This window comes from Sinohyriopsis cumingii, chromosome 6 (assembly GCF_028554795.1).
Source record: "Sinohyriopsis cumingii isolate HCF-2022 chromosome 6, ASM2855479v2, whole genome shotgun sequence".
Taxonomy (NCBI): Eukaryota; Metazoa; Mollusca; class Bivalvia; order Unionida; family Unionidae; genus Sinohyriopsis; species Sinohyriopsis cumingii.
The window spans coordinates 167,106,439-167,119,764 of record NC_142966.1 but is presented as its reverse complement, the minus strand read 5'-3'; the positions used below and the strand labels follow the sequence as shown (position 1 = coordinate 167,119,764).

General features: G+C 34.4%; 1 protein-coding gene across 1 annotated transcript in view; it reads right to left on the bottom strand.

The window, feature by feature from the left end:
- Positions 1 to 11,639, bottom strand: part of LOC149798487 (uncharacterized) — a 74,968-nt gene extending 63,329 nt beyond the window's left edge. The window contains exon 1 of the mRNA XM_089963686.1: positions 11,441 to 11,639. The gene's annotated coding sequence lies outside the window, so the exon portion shown is untranslated. The remainder of the gene's footprint in view (positions 1 to 11,440) is intronic.
- Positions 11,640 to 13,326: the final 1,687 nt, after the last annotated feature.

Genomic DNA, 13,326 nt, shown 5'->3' with positions numbered 1-13,326 from the left:
GAGGCGTGATCAGAATGTTGATTCTGGTTTGCAAATATCTCAGCGGGATTTCTCGACATTATATCCGATATATTACTTCTTGCTGGAACATTTAGATTTGTCTAGACAGTCAGTCGTACATTTATGGAACCTGAATAAATGCACTACCAGCTGATGTTAATGATTATAGAGCAATTGCTGTCATACTTTCAGATACAGCAATGTTACTTGTAGGTTTTGGTGGACGAATGAGAGTCATTGATGCCCCAGTACAAAACATGTAATTAAATCTCTGATGATATAATAAGGTCATATCATCATGTTAGTGTCAGTTTGATTTGTGGAATAAAAATATCACTAAAAATGTGCAAATTACAAATAGTTCAATAAAATGTCATTGTCACAACGTAAGCAAAGTAACTTTAATGAAGTCAAACAATCAAAGACTGGCATCAAGCTCAACTTTTCTGTGGGTGCCATTCAATATACTGTTAAAATAGGTGGTATATTTCCACTTCCTCCAGGTATACAATCGTTAATATCAGCAGCCAAACCGGCCGTTGCAGAGCAACTGCATTTGGTGCTGATGGAACTACTGCTTGAATGGCATTAAAGAAAGCAAAAGGTAAAGGAATACAACAAAGGGAAGTGGTCTAAAACTATCAGGAACCCCTCATTGGTATGGAAAGGGTTTAAGACTTTCAAGAGTAATTCGCTAGACGCAAAGCTTTTCCTTCCCATGTCCAATTTTGATTTAAATATCAAGCATTTTAGAGGTGTTTCTATGCGTGACCAATTACCCAAACAACTAAACAATATTGAAACCGGTATCATTAATCTTGACAAAAGTTCCGGTCCTAGTACTCACTGGGTTGTATTCGCGATTGCTCCAAGTGGAATTATTTATTTCGGTTCGTACGGGTTGGCACCACCAAAACAACGTTTAAATTACGTAAACACAATAAAAATTCCAGTCTGGTATTCAACACTACCAACAGAGACAATAATCGATCCGCCAATATATGGCCGTCAAGTAATTGCTGTACTTAACGCTTTGTCATCATCAACGTTATCACCTCACCTCACAAAGCCATGCACAATTATACAAGTAGACGCGTCGTTTTAAAACGGATCTTAAAGTATAATGTGTGATATTTACGGAAGATATTCATCTAAACAAAAACAAAAATCCGATAGAAATAAATTTCCTAGATTACGTTGTGGATATATATCAATCGTCAATCCAAACAGCATGAGTATGGTCAGAAATTCCGCCAAAATATCAAGGACCGTTAGAACCAAAACTTGCTGAATTCATCACAGATAAAAAATGTTTATAAGACTTCTGATGGTACAAGGCTTCCTATGATTAAATTTTGTTCTACTCACTATGCGGGGGAGGAGGAATACGTCAAGCAAGAAATTGATGTATATTCCGGCGATATCAAGTTAGAATATAATCATATGCTCAATGAACTGCAATTTTTTTTTGTAAGCGTCACACAATACCACAGCGACTATCTAAAACAACAGATCATCGCAACAATAATTTAAATCAGGTTATATCAGGTTATGCCAATAAAACTGTCATCGAAAATGTAATTTACCGAGGTGATAATATATCTCATGTCTTTTTAAGCAATTATTCCTGAAAGCATATACAATCACAGAAGAACAATTACTAACATTCATAGTACCATGAATTGCCACAGATACGCTGAAGGAATCAATCAACGATCTTATCAATAAATATTTCCTAAAATCGTTGAGTCGTAGTGAAATAACCCACCATCAAATATTCTCAAACATAACAATGATCCATATGGTGGAGGTCGTCATCTTTCACCAGGAATTGTAAATATAACTTTAACTAGCGTAGTCAATCTTGTATGTGATGCAATTGACCGTAATGATCAAGTTGAAGTTGACAAATCCAGTCAGGCTCAACAAGGATATATTTTATAAACATTTACGCCGCAAGTACATATTGGATATTTGATTGTAAAAGAACCTCTGCGTTGTCATAATCCGCTATTATCAAGGATACATTTCAAACTTACTGACCAATCCTGACACTCGATTGAATGACAGAATTTAAATTTGAATCTGTATGTAAGATGATTGATCATTACGTTCGTGATTGACTTTCAAATGAGGAAATAAAATATATTATAACAGAATTTATTTAATATTGATTCTCGTTTAGATTTTAAAACTTGATGGGGTATATGATACTTCATATTTCTTCAGACTGATGGGATAAGTAATACTCAAAATAATACAAATCTCAATAAAAAAAACCATAATAATAATCCTTGACTTTGTCGAGGAACAAATAAATATATTATAACAGAATTTATTTTTTACTGAGTCACGTCCAGATTTCTAGTAAAAGATACTCATAATTGTTAAAATCATTCAGATTTTATAATTCGATGGGGTATATGGTACTCGTAATTGTTAAAATCATTCAGAAATAATAATTTGATTGGGTGAATAGTGCTCGTAATTGTGAAAATAAAACTGAAAACAGAAAATTACTTAATAAATAATACTATCAGAATAAATATTATCAGAATAAAAGACAAAGATCGTTTTTTTCACAGATTTCATAATTTGATGGGGTATAAATTGATAAAAATAATAATTATAGGACTGATTTCATATCTTAATGGGTATAGAGTGCTAAAATAAAAATTATAGGACTGGTTTCACAATTTTATGGTTATATAGATCTAAAATTAATAGTTATAGGACTTATTGCATAATTTGATGGGTATATAGTACTAAAATAAATAATTAAAGTCAAGGATAAATATTATAATCTGAATAAATATTATAATCAGAATAGAAATAAACCCGAATCCCTTGACAAAGTGATTGATAACTATTCATTTTCACATTCACTAGCGACAGGGACCCCATTTGCCATAACTGCATAACTTTCATTGTCACTACTTTCACTTTCACAATCCCCATTAGTGACTTTGTTAGTACAGTCACTGACAGCACTTTCACTTTCTTACTCATTAATAACTTTGTCACTGTTTTCGTTTTTACGGTCTGACATTATGTTTATTAATTATCTTATACGAGTATTAATAGTGCTTTTTTGTTCCGTATTCGTGAGATAATTCTGATCTAATTTTTTCAATCTCGCGTGAGAGAGATAAGAAATTTTCAACTTCTTTATCTTTGAACATAGCCAAGGATTGGATAATATTTTTCAGGATTTAATTCATTACATATTTTTACATTGTTATGTTTTAATTTTTAATTGCAGAACTAATAGCATTAATATTTTCATAGTTCATTATTTAATAAATATATAATTAAAATAAAAAAAAAATTATTTACACAACACAAATCCCACGTGAACCCTTAGATTGTCAAACTCATTCTAGCAGTTTCAGAGGGCACGCAATATTTACAATATTAGGTCCAAGGACGGCAGAACACGAACGTGAAATCCTAAATTGCCAAACAACTTTCTAGCAAGTTCAGAGGAAACGAAATATAAACAGTAAATCTTAGATCTAAGGACGGCACAACATTAACCTAATTAACTTGATTAAGAGACTGTACAACATTAACTTAACTTAATTATATGGACTGCACAAGGTTAACTTAATTCTATCGACTGCACAACATACAATCTTCTTCTATAACTTAATTATATGGACTGCACAAGATATGATCATATTCTACAACCTAATTGTATGGACATTATAACCGTTATTTTGGAAATTAATATTATTTGTATAGTACTTATACCGAAATCTCACCAACAATAAAAGCCTCAGAACGGAACAATAACCGTTATATTATAATTAGTTTAACACACATATATACGTTCAACATTTCTGCACACCCTCTCCCAAATTGAACACCGAGAGAGTGCAAAAGAACCCCACCACGTGGTGACATAGTGTGAAGGTGTGCTTGGCTGATGAAGATCGAACATTTAGAAAAACCCTATTACAAAACGGGTCCTATGCTGTATGAGCTAACTAATGCTTAGAAATCTTGACGTAGCTCACGCAAGGGGCGTGGCATTTTTGCTGTTTGTAGTTTTTGTTTTTCTTAATTATTATCGCTGACAAAATCTAGATGAAGCATGAAGCCTGGCAGAATAAAAAAAATAATCTTTCTTAAAAAAACAACCACAAAAGAAATCATCGTTCATCAATAAATAAACATTATTTACAAGATTACAGGCTCTACCTTCGCTGATAGAGTTATTCCTCTTACTTGTCAAGGATCATATCATAGACGAAGCCATAAAACATTAAATTACTCTGTCTTACGAAAGAAGTGTTCCCTATTTTACGTCAGGAGTGAAATACTGAAAATATATGTTGTTTGTAACGCCGATTTGTTTTGGTTTTTTTTGTACCGAAGGAGAAAATAACCAACCCAAAAATATAATTTATTTATAAGCGAATCTTACTGCAAAATACAATCGAGGTTACTCTTTAATCGATATACGTATCGTTGACAGCGTTATGTCCCTTTATAATTATTGATATATGCATTAGTTAAACATTATATGTTTTTCGTATTTCTTTGAAAATATCGATCTTATTATTTTACCTTTGACACGCTTTACTAAAGCCGAGAAAATATCGAAATATGTTGTGGCTGCATATGTCGATTGAAATATTATTTCTTTTTCTGTCTTTACATTTGCAGATATAACTGATCATGCTCTCTTATCATTACCACCGGATGCGGGAGGTCGTGGGTTGGATCCCCGGCCGTGTCATATCAAACACTTACAAAAATGGTACTAACAGCTGCCTCGCTTGGCGCTCAGCATTAAGAGGTTAATGTTAGGACTGGTCGGCCTAGTGTCAGGAGAATGTGACTGGGTGGGACATCATGCTACCTTCTATATATCACTATAAACTGCCACACTGCAGACATCCGACCGACATGACTGAAAAATTGTTAAAGCTACGTTTTAAAAAAAAATCAAAACCCAAATCCAAATCATTACCACCAGTTCCTCCAAATTTACAATTTTGTCTCTGCATAATAACTTGTAAATCACACAAAGCATTATCAAGATTTATACCGTTGATATGATCAATCACAAAACCTTTTTCAATTAATCCGCGAAAACATTCATACGCGAATTCATGACAGTGATAACTTTTCTTCCCATCACTAAACATGAGATAACCAGCATTAGTGACAAAACCGACTAGTTTTTTTAGTCGATAGTTCCTAATGATACGATCACGAGATGCTTCATAATGTTTGGTAATATGATGTTTTGCAAACTCATTTTGCTCCATTTCATATAATAGTATTATTTGTCTAAATCATTATCTTGAAATTCTGGCGAGATAGTCTTCAGCGTTTCTTATAACTTTATCATTGTTGGTATTACTTTTATTATCATAATATCTTTTTAGCTCTCTGTATTTATTATCACCACATTGCACACACAACTGCGTTTCTCTTCTAACCCCAACAACACACTTCAAAGACGTTTTTTCCATAACTTCGTACACTTTGTAAGTGAAGTCCACATAATTCATTCACAAAGGCTTTGTTACAAGGAGTAGTATAACCTATCAAATATCCACTACAGTTATTGTTAGTTTGAATCAGTATATATATATATATATATATATATATATATATATATATATATATATATATATATATATATATATATATATATATATATATATATATATAGATATATATATATGTATATATATATATATATATATATATATATATATATATATATATATATATATATATATATATATATATATATATATATATATATAAGTATATTTGAATTCAAATAATATATGCCTTAAATATAATACTAAAGAATATGAGAGATTGTCTACAATCGAACCTTCTAAGGACATATGGGATCTGGATATAAGAACCCCTGACTGCCCGAGGAGAGCTCTAGTTGATCCGAGGAAAACTCTGATTAAAATTGTTCATGACGCCAAGAAATAATTTATGGTCGATGGTGCATCTCATGTGTGCTCAACATTCAGAATTATGCGCAACACCGAAGGTGTCTACGGAGGTGTTATCGATGCTACAGTGAATGACCAACAAGCAGCGACGATTATTAATTATCTCGACAATCAAAGATATTTTTTAGAATACAGTGTTTTGTATCGGTAGATACCGAGGAAGACGATACTTGTATCATCCGTGACAAACGTGACCCTGTCTGTGTTCACACTGGAAATATTACTACGCTAAATAAAAGTTCCAAACCAGGAGTGTTGACTGGTATTGATAAACCGTATTATGAACGAGCGTATCCTGTGACCACAGTTATTTACGCATTATATCCGCTGGATGACAAACCTAGCGTTAATGATCTCAAACCAATGAAATTTTCGTCCTTGTCTTTGTCAAGGCTAAATTGTGTAGCCGAGCGAATTACAGAACATTTCACAAACGCGAAACGTGGAAATAAACTAACAGATCTACGATGTGAAGAAAATGAATAAGCGTGCAGAATCAGCCAAGGATAAAGTAGCTACAATCAATGATGTTGCTGAATTAGGAAAGAAATTAAAATTCCCAATACCTGTAAGAGCAGTAACAAGAGAGATTTTGTACGAATAGAAATATAAATCGAAATGAACTTCGATTGATCATAATGAACATGCGTGGACAAATGCTATAACAATATTTGAACAAAATCGAACTGTTCAATTTTATAAGGGTGATATATTTAATTTTATTAACGAAATAAGTAAGAATGGTCCTGTATCAGTCTGATTATTTCAGATTTCCGACGTTGGAATCTTGTATCAGTTTGTACGAACTAATGGAGATATTTATCGTACAGAATCTCTCCACGAAGAAATGAAAAATCTTGCGTCAAAATAAACCAGCCATCGTATTTTACCGTTCCATCATTCGTGGCTCATTTTGCAAGCGAGAAAAGTTCGTGGAAGCCTACGAGGGTTGACTTTATTGATGATATAATATTCAGTTGTGTCGAATACGGACACGGTGGATAATGGATTACCAGATACGAATATGAAGATAGTATCTCAGTTGATATAGTTGCATGTTATCCCGGAAGTTTTCTTCGAATGGGAGAATTTTCGAAATATTTTAACAGATTTGGACATCCAACCCATGAGATGACCAGAACATCGATAAACGGACCATTACCAAATTTTGACCTGACCGGATTCGCTAATACTGAGTCATTTAAGTAGGTCGAAGATCCCCTTATGATTTGTTATGTCTGGTTTGGCAAACATTTTTTTTGACAAAAGTGTGGGCACCAGTAGTATTATAATATTGATATCGTTAGTTGTAAGTCAAGCAATTGCATCATATAGTTCGCCGAAACAAGATTGGTTACCGCAGCAAAATAAATATTCTCATGATGAAAATCCTGATAAAACAAATTTTGAGAATAAAATAACAAAATATCTTGGCAGAAAAATAATTTGTAAATTCACCCAAGGAGTATCACATGATCATGCATGACACTACACAAGATTAATTACGGATGATGCTATACTAGATTTCATAATTGCTTCGATAAACCTATTATTGATGGTGAACAGATTTTCTAAATTTTGCCGTTAGAGTCGCCAGAGATTAATTTTATATCAATACAAAATACAGGATTGCTAGAACAACTACATACAGTCGCTGATGCATCATAGGGCGAATGGAGAATAAAACAAGAAAAGATACATAGTTATTCTGAATTTGCCGACTTTGAGCTCAACAAATCTACATGTACCATTGTGTTATCGCCAAGCAGATACTCGACGGCAAAAATCGACGCTGATATATCAGGATCGTCAGAAAACAAAAACTGGTGTTAAATGATACTGCTTTAGTTCCTGTCAGTGTTATTGAGAGCCATTAGCAATGGTAAAAACTCAATGGACGCTAGGATATGCTATAACGATTCATTTGGATTGTTGATAATCGTATTAAGTGGTCAAATTTAGTTTATCTCGCAGTGTCTCGAGTTAGAAGAATGTCTCAGCTGTGGAGGGTTATCATTTTAACAGAAAATAATAATAAACTACGTAAACAATTGCAGGCAATTTGGATGATGTAGTAAGAAAAAAATTAGTTATAAACAGCGTGACAAAAAAGCGCGACTTTGATGTCAATGTTGAATTTATCACGACATTAAAACAACAACAGAATAATCCTTGTTCAAGTTGTAAAACAGTAATGGTGTGGCAGTATTCAAATAATAATTCAAGACAGTTTACCGCAGATAGAATGAATAGTAGTCTTGGCCACACACGCGAAAATGTGATGCTGACCTGTCTCAAATGTAATCGACGTATGGCAGCTGGCAGCCTGGCTATAGTTCACGAACGTGAATGCGGTGGTAATTGTGAGTCTTCATGAATTATTTGTAATTGTTCACGTACAAATCCACAATGAGGAGCTGGTGAATCTAATCTGTAAATTGCAGGTCGACCCATAGATTTAACCACTCTGAAAATTGTATATGTCGTCACATTCCAAATAGGATCAGTCGCTCGTTTTATTTACCACCAGCACGTCCACCAGGTTCATATAACTATCTCCAGTCACATTACCTAGTGTTGGTTGTTTTGAAAAATCATCTCGTTGTATTAGTATGTGGGCTTTTATTTTGTAATTACATTAATGGGATTCATAGAAATCGCACAAGTAATTTCATTATTTAACGCAGCTATAACACTTGGTATTCTTGCAACGCATTCACGAGATCTCTTGTCGTTCTGAATTATTTCCTTTGCATGCTGATATTCAAATAACCGCTCAACAAGTGTTCGATTAAATCGTTCAACAATTGCTTGATCGCGATGAATTGCGGTATGTCCTCGTCTGATTTTGACGTTATGTTTTTTCATCATAGATTATACTGCACCAAGACATTCCTTGCCAGGACCAACCTGTAGTAAATGAGGCCATGGTAGACCACCTTGTGGTCCAAGTCCTCGTTGGAAAATTCGTTCAAACGCAGATGCAACTTCAGTTGCTGCTTTAATTGATAGTGGTTCTGCTTCTTTGTATCTAATTGCAGCGTCCAAGAGCAATCAACGCGCATTTGTATGCACGGATTGACGTCTACCAATTTTAATAGTATCGTGTGGTAAAAGCACAACATCTGCTTGATGAACTTCATTAGGAATACTGACATTAAAATAGATGATGGCAGATAATTTGCCATAGTGGCTGTCATGCTAACCAATTTTCAGCAACAGAACGTGTGACATTTACTACATCAGCGAGTTTACATATTGCTGCTCTATCTTTCCAATATCATCTTGGGCTATAATAAGTCGGTTCCATTATTTTAATAATCGGTTGATCAATTAACAGCCCAAAATACTAATTTACTTTTCATTGCAGACCTTACCACCCAATTAGCTAATGATTTTCTGAAATATCTATATTTATGGAATTTAACGAATGAATCAACTTCACATCTGCAATATGTTGTTGTTGTAAATCCTTTTTCATATGCTAAATTATAAACGTGACTTGACTGAGCAATAGCATTTATTGGATACTCTCTCTCTCTCTCTCTCTCTCTCTCTCACACCAAGTCGGATATCAAGTCGGGTTCCAGGACCACAATAATGATATAATGGAAGATGTTTTTTTTTTCTCCTGGGTATTAAGCCCATACAGTTCCTGGTAATTTTCCTAATGAAGCAGCGATATCACCACTGATTTTATTATTAGAAATAAATATATATTTTTGAACCACATTTTACACATTTACCCGTAAGTGCAAGCTTTTTATTTTTTGCTTTTATTGTTGTTAATCCACTTGTGGGAGTGGATGGTCTGCATCGAACACAATATCGATTCATATTATTTATTATATTTGTAAAACATGGATATAATTGATTTCTCAGCTTCAGGAAAACAAGAGCCAGTAAAACGTCATCCAGCGCTACCAAATTCTATCAGAGCAATTATCATAGGTCCATCTGGATGTGGAAAGACGGACTTATTGCATAATCTGATAATGAGATGGATCAAGTAGGATAAGTTGTATTTAGTGGCACCGTCCGTAGATGATCAGAGATGCTATGAGGTGCTTAAAGATTTTAATGAAGATGCAAAATTGTAGGACGAGGATGGTAATCATATTATTGATTTTATCACCGACATTGATGTAGCCCCCTCCGTAGATGACATCGATGAATGTATTAATATTCTCGTAGTATATTACGACGTAATGCTGGAAAAACAATTAAATCCAGCTAGAATATTTTCTCGAGGCAGGCATAAAACACAGACTTGATTTATCTAACTTAGCGATATACACAAACACCTAAAGTGATCAGAGATAACTGCAATATTTTAATTGTGTTTAATGGCGATGACAAACATACTCTGCGAAACATTCATCAGACTTGGTGTATTGGGGATATAGACATGATTAAATTCAAAAACTTCTTATCCAAGGCACAACCTACCCCATACGGATTTATAACATTACATTTACATGATCCTCGATAGCGATATCGTATAGGTCTTGACAAAATCTTTGGTTGAGAGACTGATATAATAATGATCTAATTACCCATATATTACAGCAGCAGGGAGGGTGCGACCACAAATGAGTGTCCGAAAGGTAACAAAATACACATACTTGTTGAAAACAAACGACAAAGTAACAAAATGAGCTAACCCAATTTGAGAAACTCGCGATAGTAAGAAGCTTCGTTTTGACGTATTGACCTTATATTTTTCATTTTTGTAGGAAGCTTTATTTTCGTCAACGGACGTGTCAGAAAAGTGGTCTGTTTACCCTCCCCGCTGCTAGCTTTCATTATCTTTGAAATAACTTCTGTTAATAACCCGTGTCTTGACATATTGGGTGATTCTGTTAATGATAGAGTATGGAATATGTCTCTCTTAGATAGATCAGTACATTGATATTCCTGACAACATGAGCCTATGAAGCTGGTCATGTCTACGCCACTCCAATATACACCAAGTCTCTGTCTCAGGACCGGGATCTGCATGATATGAAGCTGTTGCTGTATGGAGGGAAATGTGAGAATGCACCCAGTTCCCTGAGACATTACATTGTTAAGTAGAATGGACAAATGTGCTGTCTGACGAATATTTCCCCCCCGTCAAACAGATTGTTTTCCGTGATGAAGTAAGCTGGCATATTACTGCACTCCACACAAGATTACAGACAGTATAGACCTATCATGAGTTGATCTAGTAGGTGACTTTGGTCCCAGTACCTGGTGTGGTGATGTTCTACCTGCCAGAGAACAACAGTTTTCATTGTGTACGACGTTATTAAACCTTGCAAATCAGGGAATCCATTTTTTATATATTTTGTGATGATTTTGAGTAAAACGTGTACGTGTTTTTGAGTCATGTTGAATAACTGTATAATTGATTTTTCGTGTACAGCAAATGAAATGCACCATTCCATATCTTCTGAGGGACTTACCTTGAACCCCGTAGGTACTTTATTATATCCAGACTTTACAGTAGCTGTCACGATGGATTATGGCAGCCTTCCGTTTGTCCGACATCTGACCATCCGTTTGGAAGCCTGAGCGGGCCAATCTGGGTGGAGTAATGCATGTACAAAGTCCCTTTGTTCACCACTAATTAGCACCAGCTGTTCTGGTCCAGATATATGCTGATGCTGTATATCTGACGGATATAGCTTCATCAATATCAGCTGTTCAGTCGTATTATCGACGGAATGTGACAAGTATTAAGCTGTATTTTCCCTCACTGTTAGGTCTCACTGGATAGTTTCGTATTTTGACACCCCCTAATTTATAAGGTAGAAGGCATGAACCTAATTATCACAAGCCTAGCATTTATAAACTCACACATAAACTAAATCTGTAATGTGGTTGAGATTTACTTTGAGTTAGGCTTGGAAATGGGTTGGCTTGTTGGTGACTGCCTGTCGCAGTTAGATGTCATTGAATATCAAATGTGTTACTTGAACTGCAAATGAGCATCCGACTTCGCTCACGTATTTACGTGTGTCTGCTACAGAGGTAAATATCTAAAAATCTAGATGGTTGAGGAGTGATGAAATATATGCTAATTTGTTATAGTACTAGTGAACTTTATTCATGCATAAGACACATACTGATTCTTTTAGCTGCCGTATCACAGGAAAATATTAAAAATAGCTATTTCCTGTTAAAAATAATTGTAAAATTTAGGGGTTGGTGCCAGTGTTGGTTCAGTATAAAAACCACTAGTTGCATCAGGAATTAACCTGATTGCTGCAGTCAAAATGTCACATCATGCCTTCTACAAAAATAATTAGTTTGTTTTGATTTGTATCTTCAGTGTAAAAGTATTCTCATTTTTCTGCAATAGGTCATTGTTGGATGAAAATTCACCAGAAAAAACTGTCCAGTGAGAACTTAACACCACGGATTGAATCATAGTGGCATCTATTAACCCTTGATGTCCCATTCGTAGCCAAGTATAACCGTGATGGACTCCACTTTCCTCTGTATATAACGCTGTATTTTGAGGGCTGGGTGGATCAATATATCGGTCGCTGACGGTTATTAACTTGTCGACATACATTTTATCGGTATCACCCTGTCCAAACTGCGACGTTTCCTCTGCTTTTCCTCCTGTTAGGATAACGCTGAACGACGCATTTTCCAATGTATCTATTACGTCCCTGTACATTGTACTCTTTATTCTGAAGTCTATCATATGTCGAATGAATCTCATGGAATCGAACAATGAAGAAAATGAATCTCATGGAATCGAACAATGAAGAAATGTACACTGAAAGACGATCAGTATTAGCCATTGTAAAACAGGTTTTGAGTCCATCAGAAAAAGATAAGTCTGGTCCGTTCCGCACTATTTATCTCAACTGTGCAGTCTACCCAGTTGATTCACCTAAATTGCGGAGCTCGAAGTAGGGATATCCTTATATTCAACGAACGCGAAACAACAACATCAACAACAATAATAATAATAATGACAACAACAACAACAATAATAATACTAATAATAATTAACAATAATAATAATAATAATAATAATAATAATAATAATAATAATAATAATTAATAATAATAATAATAAAGATGGTGGTGGAAAATTGAGTAGGATGAGTTTTAGCATTGTGCTGAAACGATATGTTTCAGCAATTAATGAAAATATGCTTTTGTAAAATTCCCTACGAATATAATTTTTCTTCTTTACTACAGTTTTTTGTTTGAACGTCTAGTTTGCATTGGTAAGGAGTTTTGTATTATTACCGCCTCTTCTGCTGTTGCTCTTTATAAAAATGTGTTTTGTCTCACTCTGGTTTGTTGGTTTTTAAAGACACCATGAAGA